General features: G+C 38.7%; 1 protein-coding gene and 1 pseudogene across 1 annotated transcript in view; one reads left to right on the forward strand and one right to left on the reverse strand.

The window, feature by feature from the left end:
* The window catches only part of RGS5 (regulator of G protein signaling 5), a 181,607-nt gene that overhangs the window by 73,549 nt on the left and 83,046 nt on the right, over positions 1-25,012 (forward strand). The gene's annotated exons all lie outside the window — the stretch shown is intronic.
* LOC100989881 (CCA tRNA nucleotidyltransferase 1, mitochondrial-like) lies at positions 7,909-11,333 on the reverse strand (annotated as a pseudogene).

A 25,012-nucleotide genomic window follows, 5' to 3' on the forward strand; every position in this document is an offset into this window, starting at 1 on the left:
GTGTTAATTGATTGAAAGAACATTCATTGATCATCCGCCGTGGGCCAACGTTATGCTAGGCTGTAAGAGTAGGATTAAAAATATGAATAAATATGAGTCCTTTCTCATCCCTTAGGAGCAATAAAATATTGGTGGCTTTATGAGAGAACATTGTAAAAGATACAACAAAATCACTGAGGGGGAAGTGCCCATTTTTCTATAAGAAAAGGTTCAGAATATCACTATCAAAAAGTTATATGTAATATAAATTATATATCAAAAAGGTTATATATAAAACCTATACCTATCCTATATATGTCATACGTATATATATATATATAAAAATCAACTTCTATCCAGTTCAATTGCAATGTAATTTCCATAACTAAAGTGGTACATATAGGTGATTTAAAAATGTTTTTAGTAGAGTTAAATGCAATTTAGCTGGATTTGTTTGCCTGATAGTGAATCTTAATAGTTACTGATTACATATTAAGTTGATCTAAATTAGCGGGTTACCCCTGTCACAGATAATACGGTTAGTAACATACAGCTTAAGAATGGCACCATATCTCCGTGCTGAGAAAACCTTGAAAGCTCAACAATTCATTCGACTAGAACAAAACTCACATTTTCTTATCAGTTATTTTCTTATAATTATTCAGGTGATTATTTTCTTTCCAGCTTTTATTTTAGGTTTAGGGGAGACATGTGCAGATTTGTTACATGGATAAATTGTGTGTTGCTGGAGTTGGTATACAGATTATTTTGTCACCTAGGTAGTGAGCATAGTACTATCCAATAGGTTGGCTTTCAATCCTCACCCTTCTCCCACCTTTCACCCTCTAGTAGGCCCTGGTGTCTATTATTCCCTTCTTTGTGTCCATGTGTACTTAATGTTTAGCTCTCACTTATAAGTGAGAACATGCAGTATTTGGCTTTCTGTTCCTGCATTAATTGACTTAGGGTAATGGCCCCCAGCTGCATCCACGTTGCTGCAAACGACATGATTTCATTCTTTTTATGGCTATATAGTACTCCATAGTGTATATGTACCACATTTCTTTATCTGGTCCACTGTTGATGAGAATCTAGATTGATTCCATGCAGATGACTATTTTATGATATTGGAATGACTTTCTAATTTTTGGAAAGTTTATCATTGCAGTAAATTCCAGAGGAATCAGCAGGTAAATCTAGACTCATCATAGATTGCTCGCAGACACAAGTGGGTTTTGTAACAATATATCACTATAAGAACTGTTCTTCCCAATGATTAGAGTTGTAGTAAAGTGCTTGGGTATTGTTTTGTTTTTTGTTTTGTTTTGTTTTTGTTTTGTTTTGTTTTGTTTTTCAGACAGAGTTTCACTTTGTCGCCCAGGCTGGAGTGCAGTGGCACAATCTAGGCTCACTGCAACCTCCACCTCCTGGGTTCAAGCAATTCTCCTGCCTCAGAGTCCTGAGTAGCTGGGACTACAGGTGCGCGCCACCGTGCCTGGCTAATTTTTTGTATTTTTTAGTAGAGATGGGGTTTCACCATATTGGCCAGGCCGATCTCAAACTCCTGACCTCATGATCCGCCCGCCTCAGCATCCCAAAGTGCTGGGATTGCAGTCGTGAGGCACCACGCCTGGCCCTGTGCTTGGGTATTCTTTATTATTATTATTTTTTTTTTATTTAATTAATTTTTTTTTTTTTTTGAGATGGAGTCTCGCTCTGTCGCCCAGGCTGGAGTGCATTGGCGCGATCTTGGCTCACTGCAAGCTCCGCCTCCTGGGTTTACTTACGCCATTTTCCTGCCTCAGCCTCCTGAGTAGCTGGGACTGCAAGTGCCCGCCACCACGCCTGGCTGATTTTTTGTATTTTTTTAGTAGAGACGGGGTTTCACTGTGTTAGCCAGGATGGTCTCGATCCCCTGACCTCGTGATCCGCCCTCCTTGGCCTCCCAAAGTGCTGGGATTACAGGCGTGAGCCACAGCCCCCAGCCTGGTATTCCTTCTCACAAATGGCTGCTTGTTTTTAACTGATGGCCAACTTGAAGGCATAATCTGAGTGATGTATCTGAAGAAGATTATTATACCTCAATGTTACAGAAACGAGTTTATTTTTAAGCTACTATTTATTGAGCACACACAATGGATCAAGTGCCATTTTAGATGCTTTTTGTATATTGTCATAGGTAATCCTCATAAACCTTTGAAATTGGTATTATACCCATTTTACAGATGCGTAATCAGAAATTTAAAGAGGTAAAATAATACATCTAAATTTACACAGGTACTAAGTGGTAAAACTAGGATTTGCTTTTGCATTCTCAACTGTGATACAGTAATCACTATGCCAGGCATTTCAGATGATGAGGCAATACAAAAACCTTGGTTCCTGATTTTTAAGATCTTATGATATGCTTGGAGAATCAGATATTTATGAAAGCAAAATGATGTCAATGCTAAAGTTTTAGAAGCAAAATCTTATAGCAATATTTACAAAGAAAAAATATAGATAGGTTTCTTGGAGTTCTGTGAAACTTCAAAAGAAAATGTTTTCAACAAGTTATCGTGGGGAAAAGATAATTCTGGGCAAGTGTTCTTGTACAAGTATGTGAGCTTTGCTCAGATGTCCATGGGTAGGTGGCTGAATAGAGTTCATGGTGCAGTACATGAGGGATATAGGAGAGGATTAAGCTGGAAAAGTAGAAGTGAGTGAAAAGAGCAAGATGATAGACTACCCATCCTGCAACACACACAAAAGAAAGAATTTTAAAGCTGTGAATACTCTGGTGTATTTCAGGATTTCTTAGTGGGAAAAAATCTTTTTCATTGTTGTTTGATGAAATTTACTCAGCAGACTATATTCAATAATGTGACCTAAGGTTTTATTTCTCAGACCTTCTCTTTCCAGTACCTCCTATCTATCTAGATAATATGGAAGCCAGGGAGAAGAATGGGAACCCAAGATCTATGAGCCCTTATGGCATATGAAAAGTGGGTGTTATCTGAAAAGTAGAACTCTAGATGAAACCAGGCCTTTCCCAACAATGGAGCCCAGGACAATGCTGTCTTCAATGTCCATACCATTAGACTTGTTATGGATGAGCTTCTATAATGATGGCTTTCTGGTTAATTAAACCCTCTGAATGATTCTGTGTAACACTGACTTCTGTGATTCATCACAGAACAAGTCTTCCTTCTTTCATGGAGTATTACTGTTTTCAGTGACTATATTTGGTTGTTTACTCTTTTTGGCACCAATCACCCAGTGAATCAACAACCAGAGTTGCGAACAAATTACCCTCATTGTCTTTTCCGAGTCCCTTAATTTACTTTATTTTTCATTTGTTGCAAATGTCATTGTTTCTGCTAATGTTGTTTTTTAACATCTGCCAAGATAAAAAATAAAAAAATCACTTGTAATCCTTGTAGCTTGTTTTCTTCACGAGTCATAGAAGCTATTGTAAGATAAACTTCAAGCAGTTGGGAACAATATGTTTGATAAACTTTGCTGGGTTAAATGCTTTGGAGATCATTCCTGAGCAGGAGTAGCATAATGCATTAATAAGTATATAGTGAAACTTCAGGAGAGATGGAAAGTGTTTACTCATTGAAGTAATTTCTGGGAAAGCAACTTGGAACAGACTTTAGAGGATTCTGTGTTCTGTTTCTGGGTCTTCCTTTGTTAAAATGGCAAAATTATAGCTTTGGAGATGATAGGCTTTATCTTCTTCTCTCTGTAGACCTCAAGCTGTTTCCAGTTAATGCTATTACCAAATTACTCATTGACTTGAAGTACATCTCAAATTGACAACAATAGTGAAAAAGGCAATAGTAGAAATGTTAGCTCTCAGCTATTGTGTGCATACAATAGGTGAGAACTATACTAAATCCTTCTCATAGGTTATTACATTTAATGTTTAACAAAACTTAAAAGTAAACATTTTAATTCCATTTTATATTAGAGTTTAAGTATCTTAAGCAAAGTTACACAGTGAAGGAGCCAGTCTTTTGTTTGATTCTAAGACTCGTGTCCTTAACCAATACAATATTCTATCTCTCAGATTCACTGAGTCTTTGCCAAACAAATGTGTGTATGTGTGTGTGTGTGTGTGTGTGTTGTGTGAATGCGTGTAAATGCCTCCTCCTTCTTTTTTTTTTAATGTTAATTTCTGGGATACATATGCTGAATGTGCAGGTTTGTTACAAAGGTATACCTGTGCCATGGTGGTTTGCTGCACCTATCAACCTGTCATCTAGGTTTTGTTTTTTTTGTTTTTTTTTTTTGAGACGGAGTCTTGTTCTGTCGCCCAGGCTGGGGTGCAGTGGCGCGATCTCGGGCTGCAAGCTCCACTTCCCGGGTTCACGCCATTCTCCTGCCTCAGCCTCCCGAGTAGCTGGGACTACAGGCACCCGCCACCAAGCCCGGCTAATTTTTTGTATTTTTAGTAGAGACAGGGTTTCACTGTGTTAGCCAGGATGGTCTCGATCTCCTGATCTCGTGTTCCGCCCCCCTCGGCCTCCCAAAGTGCTGGGATTACAGATGTGAGCCACCGCGCCCGGCCTGTCATCTAGGTTTTAAGCCCTGCATGCAGTAAGTATTTGTTCTAATGCTCTCCCTCCCCTTTACTCCCAACCCCTGACAGGTCCCAGTGTGTGATGTTCCCCTCCCTGTGTCCGTGTGTTCTCACTGTTCATCTCCCACTTATGAGTGAGAACATGTGGTGTTTGGTTTTCTGTTCCTGTGTTAGTTTGCTGAGGATGATGATTTCCAGCTTCATCCATGTCCCTGCAAAGGACATGAACTCATTCATTTTTATGGCTGCATAGTATTCCATAGTGTATATGCACCACATTTTCTTTATCCAGTCTATCATTGATGGGCAGTAAATGCCTCCTTCTATGTATAAAGACACCTATACAAATGTATCTTTGCACTTCTGAGTGTAGAATGTTTGCAAACACATAGTAAAACTATTACCACTCACGGTGAGTTGCAGTTATAGAAACTCCTTTTATTCTCTCTTCCCCACAGTCTAACGAATACTGCTTTGCAGAAGTAACTTTATTTTAAACAGATCTGATCACGTCACTACTGCCCTCAGAAAACGTTAGAGGTTCCCTATAGAAAATGTAATGAAGCCTAAATTCCTCAGCCCTCTGTCAACATTTCCCCTGCTGAACTTTCCAATCCTATATTTCATCACATCTTCCCTCCAATTCTAAGCTCTTCTCATAGTAGGCTACCATCATTCCCACCAATATACACACAATTTCCTGACTGTGCACCTTTTTTATGCTGTCCCTTCTGCCTGACATTCAATACTTGTCCTAAGTCTTAAATATCTTTTAAGCCCCAGATGAAAACACTTAAGAACAGAATCTGCCTCATTTTCTCATTGAATATTACATTTGATTATGGTGTGTTTCAAAGTTTGCCTTAGAGCATAATACTCATTTGTGTATGCTTCTATCTTATCTCACAACTCTCTTCCACCTGTGCTCCTTTCAAGCATGAGAACACCTGGTTTATTTGGTATTTACAGTTTCTTGCATAATGCTTAACAGATGCTCAGAAAATGTTGGTTAACTTGAAGCAAATATTCGCCAATGTTATTTATTTTTATAACTACTTCATTCCACCAGTGCAAAGAATGTACCTATGCTATGAAATGGCCAAAATGTAAATATTTTTCTGACATATTTTAAAAATATGCCATGTTTGATCCATTATCTCTGTATCCTCAAGGAGCCACTAACTCAGATGTTTACGTCAAAACTTTTATAGATCTCATCTATAAGACATGAATGAAAAATTTTAAAAACAAGTTATTATTTTCAAGAAAGATCTTTCTATAAAATGAAGAGGTTTAATTCAAGGTCTCACTTCCTTTATTCCAGTGCTAGCTGTGAAATGTGAAGAAGTAGCCTGAGGTGCTTGAGATTAATACTCTACGGACAATTAATCTAGTTCAATCTTGAGCATAGAATACTTAATACAAGTACTATACTTATGTAGCCATTCATTTTCCTAACAAAGACTGATTATATCCCCAGGAAGTCAACCACAGCTCTCCATCACTTACAGCCACTGGCCAACACTTCGTCTCCAGTGAAAATATTGTGTCTTTTTCTATTTTAAATATTTTTATCTTATTTTTATACACGAATATCTGTGTATGTCACTGTTCTCTATCTTAAACTAAACATTTAAGAATGGAATGGCCATACCAAAGTCTGGTCAGCCTGATCATTTCAGTCATTTTAATTTAAAGAATGAATTGGATCAGCAACTTAATGATCTGAATTAAGCTGGTTTGGAAATCATATAATGTGAGAATAAACGACCGTGGGTTGCATAAGTGTGATCCATACCTATCTGGAAGGAAACCGTAAACCAGAATAACCATAGTCTGAAACATGGGGTGGAAAAACAATTTTATCACAAGAAAATATTTTACTCCAAGTTTCTTCAGGTAGGGGAGGCCCTTCTAGAGAGAGACAAAATGCAACTATACATAACAAGAGTTTAGAGCAATGGAAGAGAATCTCCCAGCTATGTTCAGACCAGAAGATAATATATTTCAAATAAGCCACAGAGGTCTTCATTCATTCATTTAATAAGACCTGCTCTGTGCCAAGCACCATTTTAAGAACTGGGGATACAGTTAAGAACAACAACAACAAAAATCTGCCATTATTAAACTTACATTCTAATCCAAGAAGAAAATAAATAATCAAATGAACACATAATACAATATCAGTTATTATAGAAGAAAAGTAAAGTAGGGTAAATACATCTAGCCTTTGGGGATAAGTCAGATAACAGAATTTCAGATAGAGTGGTCAGGGGTCTCTTACCTGAGGACAAGTTAGCAGAAACCCAAAGGAGGCAAGGAAGCAAGCCATGAAGAGATCTTGGCAAGAGTGTTTCAGGCAAAGAGAACAAGTACAAAGACTGGGTGAGAGTAGTTGGCGGGTTTGAGGAACAACCAACAAAGTCATGGTGCCTGGGGCTATAGGCGTGTGCCATCACACGCCTTAGATACATTTTGACAAGTATATTCACCCAGGTAACCATGACCTCAAACAAGATACAGAGTATTTCTATTTTGGCCTGGTGCAGTGGCTCACACCTGTAACCTCAGCACTTTGAAAGGCAGAGGCTGGAGGATCACTTGAGTCCAGAAGTTCAAGATCATCCTGGGCAGCATAGCAAGACTCTGTCTCAACAAAACGTTTAAAAATTAGCCAGGTGCAGTGGCATGCACCTGTGGTCCCAGCTACTTGAGAGACTAAGGTGGGAGGATCACTTGAGCCCTAGAGTTTGAGGCTGCAGTGAGCTGTGATCACAACACTGCAGCCTGGGTGAGAGAGTGAAACCCTCCATCTCTCTCTTAAAAAATTTTTTTTCCAATTATCCCTAAGAGTTCCTTCGTTTCCACTTCCAGTCAATCTCCACCCTGCCTCCTGATGCATATGGTCTAGTTTTTTTTTTTCCCCACCATGAATTAGTTCCACCCATTCTAGAACTTCATATAAATGAAACCGTAGAGTATACATTCTTTTGGTAAGGCTTTGTTTGTTTACTATGTTTTTGAGACTTATTTATGTTTTTGCATACACTATTATTCTTTTTTAACTGCTGATTAGTTAATATTCCAATGTATGACCATTCCGTAATTATTTATCTATTTTTCTGTTGGAATTCATTTGAATGGATTCTAATTTCTGACTATAATGAATAAAGATATTATTTTATATAACTCACTGTGTTGATATATCTTTTCATTTCTTTTGGTAAATACTTAGAGTGGAATTGCTGAGGCATAGGGCAGGTGTATTTTTTCCTTTTAATGAAAAAAAAACCCTGCTAAACAGTTTTCTAAAGTAGTTGTACCTTTTTTCAAGTTCTTTTGAGGCACTCATTTATTTATTTTGGAATTCAGATAAGAATGAACACATCATAGACAGTCATTGTACAAAGTAATCCAGTTATCTCAATTGAAATTAATAAATGTTTTTGTTTCCAGATAGTTAACACTTTTTTCAGATCAATCTTAGTGCCATGTTATGCAAAAACTAAATTTTAAAAAACGTCTAAATAGATTAAGATTGTAGAAGCCAATTATGCTTTTCTCAGTTGGAACTATTTCAAAATAACTGTTTCAGTAATATAAATCAGATCAAGAGGAGGTGAATTTCAGTTTACTTCCTGAAATATAATTCACAAAATAAGACCTTTATCTTTAAGAGGTCCTTTAAGCTGGCTTTTATTCTGCTGTGATTTCCAAAATCTCACTAACAGGGAGAAGAAAAAACTAGCCTTATTTAAAATGTTCTGCCTTTTAATGGCCACCAGTTTTAGGTCTTCTTTATGCCATTTAGAAGTGAATCTTTTTCCATTTGGTAACGCTTTTTTTTTTTTTTTAAGAGACGGATTCTTGCTCTGTCACCCAGGCTGGAGTGCAGTGGTGCAATCTTGGCTCACTGCAACCTCCGCCTCCCAGATTCTAGAAATTCTCCTGCCTCAGCCTCCTGAGCAGCTAGGACTACAGGCACAGGCACAGGCCACCACGCCTGGCTAATGTTTTTTTTTTTTTTTTGGATTTTAGTAGGGATAGGGTTTCACTGTGTTGCCCAGGCTGGTCTCGAACTCCTGAGCTCAGGCGATCCACCCACCTTGGGCTCCCAAAGTGCTAGGATTACAGGCGTGAGCCACCGCACCCAGCCGGAAACCACTTTTTTCCCACTGTTCTCCCAGCTGTTGTAATACAGCCCCAATTTCTTTCCCTGAAGAGATCCCCACTTTCCTGATGTCATGACAGTTACAGGAAATGGGATTCACCGTTGCTGCATTTCCTTTCAGAGACAGTGCTCTCCTTGGTACCTCAGTAGCTCACATACATGAGTAGTTGCATCATGTTCCCTGGAACCTATAATGAAGTCTTGATAGAGTTTCAATGGTTCTGAACTATCTGTTGCTTTAATTAAATCTTTCCTATTTTTAAACATAAATAATCCAAGACTTTTCTTTTTTGTGCAGTCTTCGACCTCAAATCCACTTTTGCAACATCATCCTATCACTGAATAATGAGGCAAAAAGAGTCATTGACTTTGGTGAAAAACTTCAACATTTTTACTAACCTTATTAAACTCTTCTAAACTTTAATTAGCAGATAAACCTATGTAAGGAGCCACATCAAGATAAGGGGAATCAAATGATTTACATGGTTACCAACAAAAATTTTTTCAGTTCCACCCAAATCCTCATTCCTGATATTCCACCCAAGCGTTTTGCATTTTCTGCAGTTTTTACAAAGTTTCAGGACCATGGTCACCAGGTTGCTCTACAGTTGTCCCATAAAAGTGTAGGAAGGTCTAGCTAAGTTGGGAAGAATATTAAGAGGAAAGTTCAAACTGTGCTAAGTGGAAGCTCATGAGTTTCTTATTTTAATTTAGCAATCAACACTCTGAGAGTTTCTGCAACTCCTGGAGCATTTTGGAAATTTGAACTTGAATATTGCAGCAATTTTCATTTTTAGTTAAAAGAAAACATTTGGATTTTGTTCTAATTTATCCTGTTCAGATTGTGGCAATTAATATGATTTTGACACTGAATTCTCTAAGGTGTTTGGACCTTTCCAAATAATGTTATTTGCAGTTCCTGTTATTATTTGCAAGGATATATGTAAATAATTATAAGATTTAATTAGTAAGAATATTTTATCAGCCAGTCGTGATCTGTAACAAGTATTTTTAAAAAGCCAGTACTCCTATAAAACCTGAAATATCTTAAAATTATAAGATAATCCTCTTTTATTTCTGTTTGGCATGTCCAACAAATCTAACTTTCTTATTTTTTAAACCATAACCATTAAAGTCATCAAATAAGGTATCATTAAAATCTAAAAACACAGAATTTACAGGGACAGCCCTGTGTTCAGCATCTTTCTGCCGGTCAGTTGTGAATTCGACTTCAGCATATCATCCGTCAGTGGCAACATCAATCTGTAGTGTAGTAATCTTAACATTTTCTTTGTGAAGCCTGCCAGTAATTGTTCTGTGCTCTTCTCCTTTGTTGTTTCTCATCCAAATCCTGGTTGACTGAGACATCGTCTTCATCTGAGTAGGAGTGGCAGTGTTGGCAAAATCTACATTTCCAGGCTTCACTCCATTGAATAAACCCCCCACTGTTCCTACCTTCCTGCTTTTTTCTGTTTTTTTTCTTCTTCTTTGAGACAGGGTCTCTGTCACCCAGGCTGGAGGGCAGTGGTGCTGTCTCAGCTCATTGCAACCTCCGCCTCCTGGGCTCAAGTGATTCTCTTGCCTCAGCCTCCCAAGTAGCTGGGACTACAGGTGCACGCCACCGTGCCTGGTTAATTATTGGATTTTTTGTAGAGACAGAGTCTCACCATGTTGCCCAGACTGGTCTTGAACTCCTTAGCTCAAGCAATTTGTCCATCTTGTCAGCCTCCCAAAGTGCCAGGATTACAGGGTGAGCCGCCACACCTGCCCCCTCTGCTATTTTTAATTCATGATTCTCTTTCACAAGTAAATTGTCAAACTGGTCAATCCTTCTGAGAAAAGTGACTGGAATTCTGGAGACTGCCACTTCATTGTAAATAGATGTTGCTTCGGAAGGCAGCCTACTCCAACTACAGCTCAATGCTGGCCTGTGCCCAGGATACATGGGTCTCAGCATCTGGAGAGTACGTCAGCAGCCTCACAGGGACCCCGCCGATGCTGCATCCATGTTTCATTCCCTTCAACAATGTTCCAGAGTTCTGGTTCTTCCACATCCTCTCCAACATTTAGTGTCATCAGTTGTTTTAAATTTTAACCTTTTTTTGTAAGTGCATAGAACCATCTCATTGTGGTTTCAATGTGCCTTTTTTTGACACCTAATGATGTTGAAACCTTTTTCATATGTTCATTGGCCATCTTTTTTTTTTTTTTTTGAGACACAGTCTCACTCTGCTGCCCAGGCTGAAGTGCAGTGGTGCCATCTCAGCTCACTGCCACCTCCACCTCCCGGGTTCAAGTGATTCCCCTGCCTCAGCCTCCCAAGTAGCTGGGATTACAGGCATGTGCCACCATGCCCAGCTAATTTTTGTATTTTTAGTAGAGACGGGGTTTCACCATGTTGGCCAGGATGGTCTCGATCTCTTGACCTCGTGAGCCACCCTCTTGACCTCCCAAAGTGCTGGGATTACAGGCATGAGCCACTGCACCTGGCCCATTGGCCATTTTTATATCATTCTTTGTAGAGAGTCTGTTCAAGGGTTTTTCCTATTATATTGCTGGTTTGTAGGAGGTATTTATATATTCTATATAGATTCATATAGGTTATACAATTTTCTAACTGTGAGGGAAAGCCATCAGAAGGTTTGGAACAAGGCAAAGCCAGTAGTTTAGTTATGCAGAATTTGCACTGTGCAATTTTAGGGGCTGCCATTCACATTTATAGTCATCATAGGTATGTATATTTGTTACAATTTTCCTTGATATAACAGTATATATTAAGGAAGAAACAATTTTTTTTTCTAATTCACTCAGAAACACCACTTGAGATAATGGTGGACCACTGCCATAGATCTTTATAAGGATTATTTTGTCTTTTGTGTGGATAATTAACTATGAGGAGGCAAGGAGAAGAGGTCATCCAAGCAGAAGGTTGAGAGTGTCAATGAGGTGTTTTGGGAAATTTTGTTGTACTTTTTGCTTTTAGCTGTATAACATATGAGAAGAAAGAGGCAATTTAAATTAGTAGCTATTCAGTTTCTAAACAAAATTTAGAAGAAATATGAAGGGCCCCAATTATGCTAGATTGGAAGATGAAACTTTTTCACATCTCCTGTCTCTCTAACTGATGTAATATTCTCAAAGTAAGAGATAGCCTCAGAATCTAGATCAAATCAAGGGCAAGACTATAAACCTTTTGTTAAAATCCTTGAAAAGATTCATGGCTATGCTTGCTAGACTCTCTTAGCTTGGCAAAAAAGCTCCTGAGAATTTTAAAGGCATTGTCCTGACATGATGTCTAAAGTAGAGAGAAACCTGCCCAAAAAATGAATTGTTGGAATGGATTTTGTCTTGTAAAATGAACTATAAACTGATAGATAATAGAAAGCTCACAAAGTTTTAAGAAGTAAGAGAGTTGTATTATATTAGACTAAAAACATCAGAGATACTACAAAATGAAAGAGACTTCTTGGCTTCTAACTTTCTACAGGCTGAAAGTTTGCTGAGAGAGCTACTCAGCTGCCAACACAGCCATTGCTTATGAAAAAAGATGTTCCAGAGGATAGAACCAAGACCCAGAGCGAGAAAGACCCAGATGGGGAAAAATAAGAGATGAGAAGAACCATGGGTTAGGGAACTATTAATACTTTCAGGGATTAGAACTGGGCCCTAATCAAGAAATAGTCTCTACTGTGGAAGGTGAAATTAGCAACATGTCCGTGGCTGGAGGTAAGAATTTCTATAGACCAGTTATTCCATGATTTTCTTGTCCTTCCCCTTTTGAATAGGAGTGTTTGTAGCCAATATCCTACTACTTTTTCAACATTATATATTGTATGTATTGGAGGAGATGATGTCATTTTTGTTCAGAGGTGTCTGGCTTAAGAGGAGTGGTATCAGAGAAGATGTGCTTGAGAAACTACATCCAAAGTGCCTCATCAGTATCTGGACCGGATTTATATGATGAGATCAAGAATTTTAAGCCTGATGCTCTGATTGAATGAGAATGTAGAAGGGATATGAATTACTCTGGCCTGAATTGGCTGTGGTAGATTGTTTTCAAAGATGGCTGCAACAACTCCGCATATTCTGCATGCCCCTCCTCCTATTTGGAGAAAGAATTTTTATCCCCTGTCCTGAAGCTGGGATGTCCCTGTGAATTGCTTTGATCAACAAAATGTGGCAGAAGTGATGGTGTACAATCTCTGAAGCCTGGCACAGTGATATCTTGTAGTTTCTACCTCCAATCTTTTGAAACAGTTTCCTGAGGCTGCCTAGGATGAAAGAAAACATGGAGAAAAAGGCTGAGCCATTAGCCAGAGCCAACTGACAGACTTGGGAGTGGAACCATCTTGGGGTTCACAGCTCAGCCAACCCTCCAGGTGAATGCAGCCCAGACAAAACCAGCCAATTCATAGAAGTGAGAAAAGATAATAGATTGTTATTGTTTTAGGCCACTAAGTTTTTGTGTGTTTTATTACACAATAATAGATAACAAAAGCAGAGATTGATTTTGTTATAAAAAATCTTTCATCAGAGAAAACTGGCTCAGATGGCTTTACAAACACATTCTATGATCTTTATGGAGGAATAAAACCATTCCATATGAACACTCCCTAAAATAAAAGAGGAAGGAACACTTAAAGTCTAGTTTTATGATATCAGCAAAACTGTGATGTAAATAATGAACAAGTACATTTCTTATAAGAAAAAAAGCATTAGTTTACTATTCCTCATAATTATAGGTACAAATATTCCTAAGAAAATACTGAAAAATTGAATCAGGCAATATATAAAATGGAAAATATTTCAGTACCAAGTGGTACTGTGCATTATAAGAATGCACAGTTGTTCTAGGGGAAAAATATTATCATCTCAATAGATGTGTAAAAATTTGAAAATCCAATGCCCACTGATGATTAAGAAGTACTAAGAAAAATAGAAATAGGAATTTTATCTGGTAAAGAACATCTATAAAAATTCTACAGCTAATAGAATGCATTCTCTCTAAAATCAAAAACAAGGCAAGCATATGTGATCTTATCCCTTCTATTCAGCATTGTGTTTGAAGTCCTAGCCAGCAGTAGGTCAAGAATCAGAAACAAAGGATCAGGGAGTGGAAATGAGTAAGTACTGATTGTCAGGCCCCTGAGCCCAAGCTAAGCCATCATATCCCCTGTGACCTGCACGTATACATCCAGATGGCCTGAAGCATCTGAAGATCCACAAAAGAAGTGAAAATAGCCAGTTCCTGCCTTAACTGTGATTCCACCATTGTGATCTGTTCCTGCCCCACCTAACTGATCAATTGACTTTGTGAAAATACACCCTCCCTGCCCTTGCGATAATGTACTTTGTGATAGTCCCCTGCCCTTGTGAATGTACTTTGTACGATACACCCTCCCCACCCTTAAGAAGGTACTTTGTAATATTCTTCCCTCCCTTGAGAATGCACTTTTTAAGATCCACCCCCTGCCTGCAAAAATTGCTCCTAACTCCACCACCTATCCCAAACCTATAAGAACTAATGATAATCCCACTACCCTTTGCTGACTCTCTTTTTGGACTCAGACCATCTGCACCCAGGTGATTAAAAAGCTTTATTGCTCACACAAAGCCTGTTTGATGGTCTCTTCACATGGACACGCATGACACTGATTATTGATTTAAGTATTTATTTTAAAATAATGTGGCTGTTTACATTGAAATTTCCAAACTCCCACTGGAAATTTTTAAAGCAAAGGAATAGCCTCCTCAATGAATGGGAAAGCTATTTGGGGAAAGTTTAATGAGGAACAGGATGCTTACATCATTTTAAAACATCTTTTATTACAGATCACATTAATTACAAAGAGAAAAATGGGAAAACCCCATAGATCTCATTTTAATCAGGTGGTCAAAGTAATGTCATCAATGACCAGACACACAGTGACACAAAGTTAATGTCATTAATCATGTACCTCCTGATATGATGCACAGAGAAGAAAAAATATCACTCAAGTACTGCTCCTGTTCATGATTCATAATTAAATCTAACCATGGAGAAATATTTTTTAAAAATCCAAATTAAAGGAAATTCTAAAAATTGACCTTTATTCTCCAAAAATGTCAACATCATAAAGGTTGAAGAATTAGAGTCATGACAATAATGAAATTGATCTTGGATTGGATCTTGAATAAGAGGGAAAAAATGACGTAGAAGACATAAAATGTGAACATAGGCTGAATAATAAATAGTATTATTTTATTGATGTTACATTTTCTAAATGTGATCAATATACAGTGGTTTTAAAAGAGACACTCTGTTTTTTTCATTTGGGTCTATGCTATACTTCATACTGGAAAATTATTCTTATTTTCTCCATCTATGCATTTTCTGCTGATCTTCAAATTCCTTGTAGAATTCTCTCTTTTCTGAAACCTGTTCTGATGACCCTAGCCGACAGGCATGTCTGCCTCCACAGGATTCCTATAGTATTTAATGTATGTAACACACTATTACATTGACTGGTAAGTTAATGAAATAGAAGGCACAGCATATTAACAGATTGAAGAGACAGGGTTCTGTACCTGGGCATGTCTTCTATTTAATGACATTCATTTCTACCTGTTACTTGACTCCCTTTCCTCCTTGAGAGATTTCCTAATCTCTGAAGAAGCAATCTACAGTAATATATATGCAAACTTCAAACCACAGCAAATATTTCACCCAGACTTATTGTGTATATAACTACATCTCCTACAAAAAGTGTATACTTACCTTTAAGAGTGTGGTGAACAGTATACCAGAAATATATCAGATATACATTATTTGCTTCAGAAGGCACAGGAAACTTTCATTGAGTATGAACAGTGAATGAAGAGACAATAAGGTTATGTGTCTCTGCTCATCACAAATAAGCAATTCAGAAAATTGCTTCTACTTTAAATGGACAATTGACAAATCTTCATCCCATAGCCTTCTAGCAAAAACTATCAAAGAATTAGAGTGCTATATCTTAAGTATAAGCAACCACTTAGTTCAGTGCCCATCCTTCCCCACCCCCGCCATCTTTGCATTTCACAAGAAAACAAAACGAAGCAATGGAGTCCTAATAAAAGTAAATTAATCACCCAAGGGTATACAATTACAGGGAAAAAATGGCTCTAGAGTCCAGGTCTCATAACTTCTGGGTTTTTTTTTTTATTTTCTTTGCATATCAGCCTCTCTGATTTTACTCTTAAATACAGAAACTACATTATTTGGGTTATAGCAACTACTGTAGTAGTAGGAGTACTTTACTTCTGCACATATAATGATAACAAGGAAAGGTGGAAGGCCTGCTGTTTCCCAATTGCTTTGAATGAAGTAACAATTTTAACCCTGAAGATAAGAAAATGTTCTATTTAGCCTTTTTTTTTTTTTTTTTTAATTTTACCACTTGTTTCTTCCCAGGACACCAGATAAAGAAGGACTAATAAGCATAAATGGTCCTGGGGACTCTAGGACAAGGGCTTGGACAAAAGGCAACAGTACCAAATAAGTTCAGTTTATTCTCCATCACACAAAACATTCCTTCAGGCTTACTCTAGCCTTGTGCATACCACTGGACTAAAAATAGACCCAATGTTTATTCCTGGAACATTGTTTAGTTTACTATTGTTAAATTCTCCAGGCAAAGTGTTTTTCCTAGGAGATTACTTCTGGGGATCGCAAAAGCTAAGGTTCTCCTGGGTTACTCCTGCAAAACATACTGCTCTCCTAGTCCCTAACATGATCACAAACTCTTGTCTTTTTCCAATACGCAAATTTAACAAGCCAGCTGTCATTTCCATGCCTCTGTTTTCTTGCCTGTAAAATGGGAATAATAACTGTTCTGGTTATTCCATGGGTTTTGTGCAGCTCTAAGTACATAAATGTGTGCAAATGCACAGGATTATTACAGTTGTCAGAGTCCGCCAAGAGGTAATGTTTTTCATTTTTTTATTGTAATTTAATATTTAAAAAAGAGAAAAATGTGGGAAAAGTTTCTCTGAATGTTATCTTTGTACTTTTAGCCTGTCCCTCTGGTCTCCCACAGCTTCTGACATGCATGCAGTTTCTCTCACTCCACCTCCATTCTGCTGTATTGGCCAGAGAATGGTGCCTGACTTGACTTTGCCAGTCAGACAAATGTCAATCACTTGTGCAAAGTCCATTTAAAGTCTAGTGTTGCCATCTTATAATCAATAATTGGAAAAGTGACTACAAATGGGATTGAATTTTTTGTAATGTGTCTTTGTGGATTTTTTTAAAAGGACATCTGATTAACATATCCTGTTACGCCTCTTATGTGGCATATAGAAACTTGTTACAAATAACCAGACAACTGTCTTAAGAGGACCCTATTCTAACTAGTCAATGTAGTATGCACTTCTTTTTATATAAATCCAATATGCTCTGAGTTCCTGAAGGTTAATCATCAGGTGTTATAAATCTTTTATCCTTTACAGAGTTAATTAATGGCAAAAGTAATTTAGTGGCAGAATAGTATCACTGAATGAATTGTCATCAGATACTGAACTTTAGACTGCTTTTAAAAGTACTACAAGAAAGGAATGAGTTGACACAGCCTTCATTAATAGTCAGGTATGGCCAAGGTGTGGGTAGAGTCAATAAAGATGAAACTGAGTTAAACAAATCAGCCTATGTGGACTAAATCCACCAAAAGCTTAGTATCTTACAACTAAGGTAACCACCCAGAGACAAAGTAATAATAGCTCCTATTGATGTTGTTAGCATTATCACTATAACATTTTTTTCTTTTTTTGGCCTGGCTAATAGGGGAGAAAATAGGATTGAAAAAAATATTGACTGTATACCTACTATGTTCCCTGCTCTCCTTTCAATGTTCACAAAAATCTTATGAGGTAGAGAGGGAAATTATGGTTATGTTAATATGAAGTACAAAGATCTCTTTTCCATGTCTTCAACCCAGGTCTTTTGACTCCCAGATCAAAATTTTGAATTTTGTCTCTAATTATAAACATCTCCTCTCTCAATGCTTTTGATTAAGAAATGTCACGAATTCACAATCAATGGTGAAAGCCATGAGTTTGATGGAGTATTATGACCTTAATTTACAGAGGAATAAATTCAAGTAAAAAGAGATGAAGAGAGGCTTGTTTCTAATCAGCCAACAATTAGATGTAAAGCCCGGGTTTATTTTATTTATATCATTCACTCATGTAGTTATTAATTTGGTGAATATTTGTTAATGACCTACTATGAGCCAGGTATCTGGAGGATGCTGGGAATCTAGAAATGAATAAAAGGAATGGAAATCTCTGCCCTTAGGGAACCCAAATGTTAGTGGGAGTAATCAGACAATAAAGCAGGAAGAACGTAAGGAGAGTATTGTGTATGTGTTGAAATTTTAATTAGAACCATAGGAAAAGTCTCACTGAAAAGCCAATATTTGAGTAAAAGTCTGAAGGAGGTGAGAGAGACAGCCATGTAGCTATCTGAGGAGAGCATTCCAGGGAAATGGAACTGCAAGGGCAAATGCCCTGAGTTACAGCAAAGAAACCAATGTGGTGAGGACAGAGTGAGAGGAAGGGGAGTAGAAGACAGAGTCAGAGAGGTAGCAGTCATTGGACCTAGGGATGGAGGGAACATATGTCAGTCTTGAGACTTTGAATGTTACTACTCCAACTTTGCCTGATGATATGGTTTGGCTCTGTGTCCCCACCCACATATCATCTTGAATTGTAATAATCCCCACATGTCAAGGGCAGGACCAGGTGGAGGTAATTGGATCACAGGGGAGGCTTCCCCCATGCTGTTCTCATGATAATGGGTAAGTCTCAAGAGATCTGATGGTTCAATAAGAGTTTGGCATTTCCCCTGCTTGCACTCATTCTCTCCCCTGCCGCCCTGTGAAGAGATGCCTTCCACCATGATTGTAAGTTTCCTGAGGCCTCCCCAGCGATATGGAACTGTGTGTCAATTAAACCTGTTTCCTTTATATATTACGCAGTCTTGGGCAGTTTTTTATAGTGGCATGAGAATGGACTAATACAGTAAATTGGTACCCGTAGAATGGGGCACTGCTGTAAAGATACTAAAAAATTTGGAAATGACTTTGGAACGGGTAACAGGAAGAGGTTGGAACAGTTTGGAGGACTCAGAAGAAGACAGGAAGATATGGGAAAATTTGGAACTTCCTAGAAACTTGTTGAATGGTTTTGGCCAAAATGCTGATAGTGATGTGGACAATAAGGTCCAGGCTGAGGTGGACTCACATGGAAATGAGGAACTTCTTGGGAACGGGGGCAAAGGTGGCTCTTGATATGCTTTAGCAAAGAGACTGGTGGCATTTTGTCCTTGCCTTAGAGATCTGTGGAACTTTGAACTTGAAACAGATGATTTAGATCTGGTGGAAGAAATTTCTAAGTGGCAAAGCATTGAAGGGGAAGTAGATGATGAAAGTTTGGAAAATTTGCAGCCTGATGATGCAATAGAAAAGAAAAACCCATTTTCTGGGGAGAAATTCAAGCCTGCTGCAGAAATTTACATAAGTAATCAGGAGCCAAATGTTAATCACCAAGACAATGGGGAAAAGGTGTCCAGGGTGTGTCAGAGACTTTCACAGCAGCCCCTTCCATCACAGGCCCGGAGGCCTAGGAGGGAAAAATGGTGTCCTGGGCCGGGTCCAGGGCCCCCTTGCTGTGTGCAGCCTTGGGACTTGGTGCCCTGTATCCCAGCCACTCCAACCATAACTAAAAGGGGTCAGAGTACAGCTCAGTCCATTGCTTCAGAGGGTGAAAGCCCCAAGCCTTGGCAGCTTCCATGTGGCGTTGGGCCTGTGGATGCATAGAAGTCAAGAATTGAGGTTTGGGAACCTCCACCTAGATTTCAGAGCATGTGTGGAAATGCCTGGATGTACAGGCAGAAGTCTGCTGCAGGGGCAGAGCCATCATGGAGAACCTCTGCTATGGCAGTGAGGATGGGAAATGCGGGGTTGCAGACCCCACACAGAGTCCCACAGGGGGACTGCCTAGTAGAGCTGTGAGAAGAGGGCCACCATCCTCCAGATCCCAGACCCTAGAATGGTAGATCCACCAACAGCTTGCACTGTGCACCTAGAAAAGCTGCAGGCATTCAGTGTCCCCCTGTGAAAGCATCCTGGGGCAGGGCTGTACCTTGCATGGCCACAGGGACGGAGCTGCCCAAGGTTGTGGGAGCTCACCTCTTGCATAAGTGTGACCTGGATGTGAGACATACAGTTAAAGGAGATCATTTTAGAACTTTAAGTTTTAATGACTGCCCTATTGGATTTCGGACTTACATGGGGACTGTAGCCTCTTTGTTTTGGCCTATTTCTCCCATTTGGAGTGGGAACATTTACCCAATGCCTGTACCCCCACTGTATCTTAGAATTAAATAACTTGCTTTTGATCTTACAGGCTCATAAGTGGAAGGGACTTGCCTTGTCTCAGATGAGACTTTGGACTTGGACTTTTGAGTGAATGCTAGAATGAGTTAAGACTTTGGGGGACTGTTGGAAGGGCATGATTGTGTTTTGAAATGTGAGGACATGAGATTTGGGAGGGGTGGGGGTGGAATGATATGGTTTGGCTGTGTGTCCCCACCCAATTTTCACCTTGAATTGTAATAATCCCCATGTTTTAAGGATGGGACCAGGTAGAGGTAATTGAATCATGGGGGTGGTTTCCCCCATGCTGTTCTCGCGATAATGAGTAAGTCTCACAAGATCTGATGGTTGTATAAGCATCTGGCAATCCCTGCCTTGCACTCATTCTCTCTCCTGCCACCCTGTGAAGAGGTGCCTTATGCCATGATTATAAGTTTCCTGATGCCTTCCCAACCTTGTGGAACTGTGAGTCAATTAAACCTGTTTTCTTAATAAATTACTCACTCTTGTGTATTTCTTCACAGAAGCATGAGAACAGCAAATACAGCTTATATTCAGCAAGATGGAAAGCCATCAGTATGTTTTGAGCAAAGATGTAACCATGCTGTGACTTAGCTCTTCCCTTAACATGATCACTCTGATGAGTGTATTAAGAATAGACTAATAAAGACAAGTGTGTAGGAATGGCAAACATTTAAGAGGCTAAATCATTAACTCAAGTGAAAAATGGTGATATCTTGGGCCATGCTATCAAGCATTGGAAGTTGTGAGAGTATTTTTTTCTAATTGTCACTTAGGACTATCACTCCTCTTATTTTGTTATATCATTTTTAAAAATGTCCAATGTTTAGAATGATAATCCTTAAAAACTGAAGTGGATGAGAAATGCAAAACAACTTTTGGTCTTTAAGCATACTTATGGAGTAAAGAAGTTAAGCACAGGTAAAAATAAAATGCTAATTACTTGAAACCCTTTTTTCCCACTGGATATAATTGCAATCATCTCCAAAGACTCACACATCACATAAAACTTAGCCCTATTTGTAATCATGCTTCTATTTTTGATTAGAAAAGATAATTCTCTAGTTAATTCTTTGTACCCATAGTTTGCTTTTTGAACAAAGTCAAGTTCTGGCATATTCTTTGTCTAATATATTAAGCATACTTATTAGGGTGGCGGTGCATCTCAAAAACCACAATAGATTTATGGAACAGGTTTGTTTTTCAGAGGTCTTGGTCCCAGTCCCAACGTGCCCTCTTTTGGAGACCGGAGACTCTAGCATCAGTTGAGCAGTGCTTCCTCCTCAAAGGTATGGGCTACAGGTCCATGGGGCCAGTCATTCAAACTTTTAAGTTTAACTCCAACTGGATCCCTTCATTCCCCCAACTGTAGAGGTGGTAGCTGCTTCCTGCAGTTTCTACCCTAGTGATAATTTTATGTTTACTTTTAAGCATTTAAATGTACCCAGTGAACAATTTTTATACCTAATTAACAGTTTTTCATATTAAATCCTTTCTCTTAAAATTACTTGTGATTTTGACCTCTGGCTGGGTGCGGTGGCTCATGCCTATAATCCCAGCACTTTGGGAGGCCAAGGTGGGCGGATCACCTGAGGTTGGGAGTTTGAGACCAGCCTGACCAACATGGAGAAACCCCATCTCTACTAAAAACACAAAATTAGCCGGGCATAGTGGCTCACGCCTGTAATTCCAGCTACTCGGGAGGCTGAGGCAGGAGAATACTTTGAACCCGGGAGGTGGAGGTTGCAGTGAGCCGAGATTGCGCCATTGCACTCCACCCTGGGCAACAAGAGCCAAACTCTGTCTCAAAAAAAAAAAAAAAAAAATTACTTGTGATTTTGACCTCCTAACTGAATTGAATCAGAAATTGGAATCAATATTGTCTCAGGAAATAGTCCTTTGAAGATGGAATTTTGGCATTGGTTTGGTAATTCCTTGGTCTTGAATTCAGTGCTGAGATTCTGGCCTTGGGAAATGAGATGCTGGTAATTTATGAAATGCAGTGGTTTCATAGTCAAATTATTATTTGTGATTGATTGGACTGGTGTGTCTAGTGCAGCAAGTGCCTCAGGGTATCAAGTGTCTCATACACTTAACTCTATGGCAGTTACATAATAATAAGTCCTGCAAGGACTGTGATATGTGAGTGTGTGTGGGGTGGGTAGGGGGTGTGGGTGGGTGTATTCTGGCACTTCAAGAGAATGACAAACTCAGATGTTGAAACACTAAGCTTGAATCATGGTTAGAGAGCCCTAAAAAAGCCTCTAATTTTGCAGCCAGAAGGTCAATATTTTCAAAACCAAACACAAGACTTAATTCTATATGTTGCAGAAGTGTCATAGCCTCCCCAAGTTTCTCATGTGAAACTTTGAGCCCCCATAGATCCATTGGGAAGTAACGGATTCATGAGGATGGGTAAATCTGGATGGACTCAGCTATCTCAGCATATTGAAACCTGACTCACTGTGACTCTTCCTTGACAGTGGGAACAGTCTTCCCTTTTGTATCTGAGGAAGCTAGTCTTCTCTTGCTTGAAGAACTTTTAATAACCTTAATTAGATGCTCATTATACTCAAAACCCACCCCAATGGAAACTATGAAACATAGAGGAAAAAAACATAGGGGAAACACTTCATTATTTGATCAAAGCAAGGATTTTTTGAACAAGACCTCAAAAGCATAGGCAACAAAAGTAAGAATAGACAAATAGGATTTCATCAAACTAAAAAGCTTCTGCACAGCAAAGAAAGCAATCAACAGAGTGAAGAGACAACCTATAGAATGGGAGAAAATATTTACAAACTATGTATCTGATAAGGGGTTAGTATCCAGAATATATAAGAAACTCAAAAAACTCAATAACAAAAAAAAAGTCTGATGGCCAAAATATCTGAATATACATTTCTCAAAAGAAGACATATAAATGGCTAAAGAATATATGAAAAAGTGTCCTACATCACTAATCATCAGGGAAATGCAAATCAAAGCAGAATGAGATAACGCCTCACTTCAGTTAGAATGACTGTTGTCAAAAATTAAAAATAACAAATGCTGGTGAGGGTACGGAGAAAGGAGAACTCTTATACACTGTTGGTGAAATGTAAATTAGTACAGCCATTACAAACAACAGTATGGAGGTTCCTTTTTGTAGAACTACCATGTGACTCAGCAATCCCACTATTGGGTATATATCCAAAGGAAATGAAATCAGCATGTCGAAGAGATATCTGCACTCCCATCTTTATTACAGCACTATTTGTAACAGCCAAGATATGGAACCTATGTAAGTGTCCATCAACAGATGAATGGATACAAAAAATGTGGCATATATGCACAATGGAATACTATTCAGCAATTAAAAAGAGAAACTCCTTTCATTTGCAACAACATGGATGAACATAGAGGACATTATGTTAAGTGAAATAAGCCAAACACAGAAAAACAAATACCACATGATCTCACACATGTGGAATCTAAAAAGTTGATCTCATAGAAGTAGATAGTAGAACAGTGGTTACTGGAGGCTGGGGAGGGGAGGGGAGGGAGGAGGAGGTCATGGAAAGAGGATGGTTAACAGTTAGATAGGAGGGACAAGTTCTGGTGTTCTATTGCACAGTAGGGTGACTATAGTTAACAATAATATATTGCATATTTCAAAATAGCTAGAAGAAAGGATTTTGAATGTTCTCACCACAAGGAAATGACAAATGTTTGAAGTGATGGACATGCTAATTACCATGATTTGATCATTACACAACATACACATGTACCAAAACATTACACTATACCATATAAATATGTATGATTATTATGTATTCATTAAAAACAAAATAAAACTCAAAAAGCCTTACCACCGTGACCTTATGTTGCTCCCAGACCTATAAATAGACTTCAATCTCAGCAAATTTGGATGGGGGCAAGTATGAAGTCTGACCTGGGAGGAAATAGTTTATACGCTAAGATAATTGCAAGGTTTTGCTAATTTAGGTAATTCAAATTGGTGGAATGTGTACATCAAGGAGTATGGAATATAACTTGGCTTGTGTCTAATTTATTGATGAGTTCTTCTGCCAGATACTCTAGAGTATAGCTGGAAGTAGTGCTAAAAAGGTATTTGGTGGATTGATTAAAACTTGGGCTATGTCTAATGAGGGTGAGATGTTAGATCTTTCCTAGCTTAAAGAGAAAGGAAGCCAAAGGTTTGGAGATATAGGAATGCTGAAAAATATTTATCATTTGTGCCCTACACACCTACCAAGCCCTACACTTCATCCCTTAATGGGGTCCAGACAGCAATTACTTCTTCCCCAAGGCATTAAGAAATACATTAGTGGGAGGAGCAGCAGCATCCTTAACAGCTTGAACTATATCTGTACCCTATCATCCTGTGATTGCAGTGGGAGATGCCACCATTAAGAGGGGCTCTCTGATTTCATTGAGATTGTTAGAATCCTAGGATAGAAGTGGTCAGTTGGCAATGCTTTATCACGTATGACAAGGTGGGTGCTTTTATTGTAATGGGCAACAGGGACACAGTGGTAATCAGAATTCTTCTGACTCAGAAGACTTTGTAGTGGCTAGTTAATCTTGAAGCAATCAATAGAGGCTGGGCGCAGTGGCTCATGTCTGTATTCCCAGCACTTTGAGAGACCGAGGTGGGAGGATCACCTGAGGTCAGGAGTTTGAGACCAGCCTGACCAACATGGTAAAACCCTGTCTCTATTAAAAATACAAAAATTAGCCAAATGTGGTGGTGCATGTCTGCAATCACAGCTACTTGGGAGGCTGAGGCACCTGGGAGGTGGAGGTTGCAGTGAGTCAAGATCATGCCACTGCACTCCAGCCTGGGTGACACAGTGAGGCCGTCTTAAAAAATATATA

The sequence above is a fragment of the Pan paniscus genome, chromosome 1 (assembly GCF_029289425.2).
Source record: "Pan paniscus chromosome 1, NHGRI_mPanPan1-v2.0_pri, whole genome shotgun sequence".
Taxonomy (NCBI): Eukaryota; Metazoa; Chordata; class Mammalia; order Primates; family Hominidae; genus Pan; species Pan paniscus.